The sequence below is a fragment of the Melanotaenia boesemani genome, chromosome 4 (assembly GCF_017639745.1).
Source record: "Melanotaenia boesemani isolate fMelBoe1 chromosome 4, fMelBoe1.pri, whole genome shotgun sequence".
In the NCBI taxonomy this organism is placed as follows: domain Eukaryota; kingdom Metazoa; phylum Chordata; class Actinopteri; order Atheriniformes; family Melanotaeniidae; genus Melanotaenia; species Melanotaenia boesemani.
In genome coordinates, this window is record NC_055685.1 from 13557783 (window position 1) to 13563724 (window position 5942).

Sequence of the window (5942 nt, forward strand, 5' to 3'; positions counted from 1 at the left end):
TGATTATTTCACATTTCCTCAGTGGATGCAGTGTGTCCAGCAGTTGATGTTCAAATATCCAATTTTCTTGTGAACTCAAAGTACCATTCTCCCATCTTACTGATTATAATGCATTATGATGCAAACAAGGCTTTTCATACAGTTTTCATACATAATTTTCTTGTGAATAGTAGTTAGATTACAACAGAAAATAACATATTTGTGAAATTTTAGGCATTGGTATTGATGTTCTGATGTAAATGTTTTATAAAGACGTTTGTGATGCCAGCATCACAAGTGTTTATCAATTTCCAAGAATCTGTCTTTAACTGTAGGGGGGACTTGTTTGCCAGCATCTATACAGAAAAGAGAATACTTTTTTCCCTCTCTAATTTCCACACAAGAATCGATTGTCAGTGGGTATCTAAACCTGCTGAGAGTGAAATCATCTTGATATTTATTCACAGGCTGCTTCTAATCCACATTGCTGCCATACTTCTTTTCTTTCATTTATTTAGCCACAGGGCTTTTAGTATGCAAAGTGAAAAAGAAGAACAGGGACAACACAGACATTACTGAATGTTACAGCAACTCAAGCTTTCCTCTCAAGAAAAAAAATTATCCCAACCCACAATAATACTCTGGCGTATTTTTCCTGAAGCCATTTTACAATGAAGATCTGACATTAAAGTTGACAGTCATGACAGATTCATATGTTTAAAGCTGACAATATGATCATACACTCCATAAGAAAGATTTGATGTAGCACCATGACTTTACTAATTGATTTGTGGACAATCAAGTTGAAGCCTTGAGTTTGGTACTTGGACAGTCTCCATTGTGTTCTCATTTTGGTTACTTGAATCCTAGACTTGATAAGTGAGGGGGGGAGAGGTTGAATACATGCAGCACGTTCATATGGTTACCCTGAAGTGTCACAGCAATACAAAAACCACAACATTTCACAATTAAGCACAACACTCCTTTTCTGGAATTTACACCACACGTAATGGAAGAAGAGCAAGATATTTTTGGAAAAAGCTCAAGAAGTGAGTCATACACTAATTGTAAATAATGTTTTTTTCATTATGGTATGCGTTATTAAAAAAGGTGTAATCTAATTAAGAATTATTGCCTATTAGTCTTAATTTGTACTCGTGCAGTGTTTGCGTAAGGTTAGTTACTCCATCACCGCCGTAGGGACCGCGTAGGTCCACAGAGGCTCGATGCGCACCTCCTCCAAACCTGACGTGCACCCCTGCTACGCAGACAGTATCTCAAAGTACCTCCTTGTGATTGGTCAGTTTGGGATTACGCATTTCCAGATTTTTAAATCGTCTCGCTGAATATGTGTGATAGCCGCCATTTTTAAAAACAGCACTCAATGGATCAAGTTGATGAGAGGCTGATCGAATTATTTCTTCTTTTGCTTCCACAAGACACTGCACTATGTTGGACGCCATTGTTGTTTTAAAACAGGAAAAACCTACCAGAACTAAAGTGATCGTGTTGTTTGTGAGCTGATTCTACCCCTGCTGCCACCTTCAGATTAAGAAGAGAAACTGCAACACAACACCAAAATGATGTGTACCCCCTACGCTTGAGTGGAAGAGCAAACTCGTCAGTGTCAGCTATGCCGTAACCAACCTTACACAAACATCACATGAGTATAAATTCAGCTTTAGAGGTAGTGGGTGCCAGGTGGGTGGAGTTTTCACTCCTTTTAAACTGGGCAATCAGCCAGGGCATCAGCTGGATGACCCACTCAGATCTGAAGCCCCTTTTAAACACATGGGTGGAACAAACAAATCAGCCAGTTTGCCAAAAGACTTTCAACCTGCTTAATAATTTTGAGTTGATGTATTTTATTATTCGAACGAGGCCATTTATGACATAGCTGTAAGCATCTAGTGATTTATATGCTTTTAATTTCTCTTTGCTGTACACAAATGGTGTCTCGATTAGGTACATGCAGATGTCTGGCCATTCCACCGTCGGGAGTCCTTAAAGATCTTCATGCCAGTCCTGTAAAGTGTATGGATCAGCCTGCCTGTTTCCATCTGCTAGGGTTAATTTTCTAAAATAGCTGTCATGGTCCTGTAGAGTGTCTGTACATATTCTGACAGTTCCGAGAACGAACCACTTGCTTGAAAACCCTCCATTTACAAAAATGGCACTAAAAATTTTTAGCTGCCGCTTGTTAAAATTTCTAGCCTCCACTTTTGCCTCCAGGCTAAGCTCCGCCCTCGAAAAATGTCACAATGTTTGCAGACTTTGAAACGGTCTATTGTCCTTTTATGTTGAGAGACCACCAATAGGACAGTGTTGCACTTTGCTGAATACAACATAAGAGAAATGCATATAAAATTATGGTGTTTTTATCAACTTTTTGTTACTGTCATGATCAATTTAGCTCTAAAAGATCTATGCCTCTTTTGTGTTGGTAGAGCCTCTTTCCACCAGCATATGCTTTCCTCTCCATTTAAATGGCAAACTCCTCCTCCGCTGCTCGTTATGACTTCTTCCTGGGTCGTCGACCGGCTGATGGTAAAGGAGCAGACCCAGTAACTTTCGCTGTTGTTCACTTCCTGGTCCGAAGCGTTCGCTGTTGCCCACTTCATTTGGTGTAAATTTCGAGAAAAAAAATGCAATGAAACTTCTGTTGCAGCTTTTGTGTTGTGGCTAATATTGGATTGTTGTAATATTGGATTGTCATGCTGTAGTTAATTGTGGTTTTTTATGTTGCAGCTTTTGTATTTCTGTGACACTTCAGAGTCACATACTTTCAAGTACAGAAATACAGTTTGAGATCCAGAATATGACGAATGTTTATTAACTTCCTCATTTATTCATTCCTTTCAGTTGACTCATTTCTTTATGCATCTTTTATGCAACTTTTCATAAAGGTACATAGATACCTGGTTAAGAAGAAGTTGGTATAGATTAAGCTGATTAAGAAAAAAAATGTTTATATTTTGTTCACTAATGGCCACCATCCATTCACAACTGTGCTTGGCATTTGAATTAATTTCTATGCCCATCTTTACCACTAGATGCCAGTAAATTTTATACATTGTACCTTTAAACATGGCACTGTTCTAGTTTTGTTCTTAATGCTGGTGGATATGTGGCTATAAAATGCCAATAGAGTTTGATTGTTTCTTTGGCTGTGGGCTGGTGCATGTCCCAATGTCTGGTTGCTGCCCCGGGACCCAGGGTATGGCCTGGGGGCTGGGAGGGTGTAGGGGTTTGAGGGGGGCTGAACAAGGGGTCGTGTGTGTGTGTGTGTGTGTGTGTGTGTGTGTGTGTGTGTGTGTGTGTGTGTGGGTGGGTGCCAGGATGAGTGGGAGTGGGCAAGGTGTGTATGTGGGGGGTCACATGCACTTTTGGGAGAGACCTGTGTAGGCCTGTGGACGATCACACTCATTTCTGATCACTCCTCTTTCCTCATAGTCTGCATGTTGACACAGTCACTGAGTTGTCCAGTGGATTTATACACTAAAAAAGCTACTTTTGTTTAGCTCTCTTTGTGTGTGTGTGTGTGTGTGTCTGGTACTTTGGTTGTTGTTGTGATACATGTTTGTTTAGTTAGTTTTTTCTTTATTTTTTGTTAATGTTTTTATTTAGGAACTCCTGATGATTGCCAGCTTTGTTTTTCTGTAAAAGCCGTAGGAAATTCTCTGTTGTGTTTCCGTACAGGTGTAACAGGTGGTTTTCTGGTGTTTGGACTGAAGGGTTGTTGCCTTCTATCTGTTGTATCTGTGTCTCGTCTGTCTTCTTCCTACTTTCCTTTTTACTTCTCGTCACTATTCTCCTTCTTTTTCTGTCCTCTCCAGTCAGGTCCAGCAGGATTACATAACTTTCATAATTCAAAATAAATAAATAAGATTAAATAAATAAATCAGATTATCAAGAGGAGCGTTATACCCATAAAGCTCCCCTTGGCAAAGCAAATTTTTTTCCGAACAGAACAGCAGCCAGACCATCAAACTTCTTGCTCTCATGCTGGACAGGACAAGTTAAAAGTGAAAAAAAAGACTTTTTTCTCTTGCTCTTTAGTACCTCCTGCAGTTGTGAGATGCAACATCAATGTTATAAAATCAAATGAAATTCCATAACCAGTCATATGCTGTATGTGTTGAACAGAAAGCATCATAAACAAATGAAAGAAAAGTGAAGTATCAAGGTGTGGTAATGTTACACTATTAAACAGTGTGGCATACTTTATAATATATCTGCAACAAACCCAAAATGAAAGTGTTGCAATTCTTTTCTAACTTTTTGCCTTTTAATTCAGATTTTAAAGCATTTTTAATGCGGCAAATATGTGAAATCAGTGCATGTGCAACATGGTTTCCATTGTATATAGTGTCACTTACTGCAAATGAGCAGAGAAACTACAATCTCATGACACTGGTGTGAAGTTTGTACAGACTGACCACATGTTTTGACATGAGAGGAACTTAGTTGTGCATAAGTCTAAGATTACTAACTGAGGCTTCGTTTGTGAGGTAGACACAATTATGTTTTAGTATCTTACAAATAACATTACAGGGATGGACATGCTGTTGTTGTAATGTATTATTTTTTTTAGCTGAGATACAAAGTAAATCTCTATATACAAAGTATAGAAATAACCTTCAACAGTTTTTGTATGGGAATTAATCAAACCTTCACACCTCTGATTTATAAGTAAAGGCTGGCACGCACTGCAGGATTCTTCACATCTTCACCGATTTTGAGACCACACACTTGATGATAACAAAATACAGATTGCACAAGATATTCCTCTTGTGATCTTAAATCTCGGTTAGTCAAACAAGACTTCAGTGTAAACAAACAAGGCAGACGAACAGGAAGCAGCAATGATGGTTGTTTTTGGCCTCCTACATTCCGAAAAAACACACCAAGAAAAATGACAGTGGAAAACGTTTCTGCAAACAACCAGTAATGAGAATAACAGCATTATAAATAACGAATGGCGCTCCTTTTTACAGTAACAAGTAATCTGATCACTCTTCCCATCATTGTAACACCGTTACTGTTACTGCTGAAATTGTGAGTTGTTACTATAATTGAAGCTGTTTTTTCATCAGACCATCAAGATCTCTAGCCAAGGGGCATGTTTTTTGTTTGTTTTTACTTCCTCTTCTGTCAGTCAGCTGAGTCAGCTCGTGTTTTGATTGGCTTTTGTTCATGCACACGTGACATTACACACTATACATGCTTCGCTCCTCTCAGAACCCCCCACACTACAGCATTTATAGTCACAAATATTAAACATGTTCATTATCTATAATCTCTCCTTTCTAGGCCCACGATGTTGTTTGCATGCATCCGACAATCGGGCTTTGATCATAAGGAGGAGATTGGGACAAAAATCGGCTAATCAGTTATCCTGTAGCGTGTACCCGCCTTTACTTAGAAGCAGAAGGAAAAGTTATCACAATTTTATTCTTTACATGGTTATAAACCCAAACATTGGCAATTTTACCGATAGAGCTGAGCACAACAAATCTGACACAGAAAAAGAGAGCATATAACTTATTGACAGCAACAACACTTTTACCACAGCACACTGCACTTTTTACAGTATTAAAATCCAACTTAAACTTTATTCATGTTACCTTATTTGTTCTGGGGTCTTGGTCTCACCCTGCCATCTGCCACACATTTTTTTTAATGTACTTGTAATGGTAACAGTTTTTAATTTTTACTTTATCTATAACTGTGTTGTTATTTAGTTGCCGTTCTGGGCCGGAAACCAAAAACTGTGATTTCAGGGCAGTTTTAGGCCCAGGAATTGTGTCTAACAAGAAGTTTAAGAGTTCAAAATCTTGTATAATGTTGCTTTAAATACATTCTGTAACAGCTTTATCATTACACTGCAGCATCTCATTTTCTTGGTTGCCGTGGAAATGCAAGAAATCATAATATGAACGAGCAATCAGACCATGCAATAA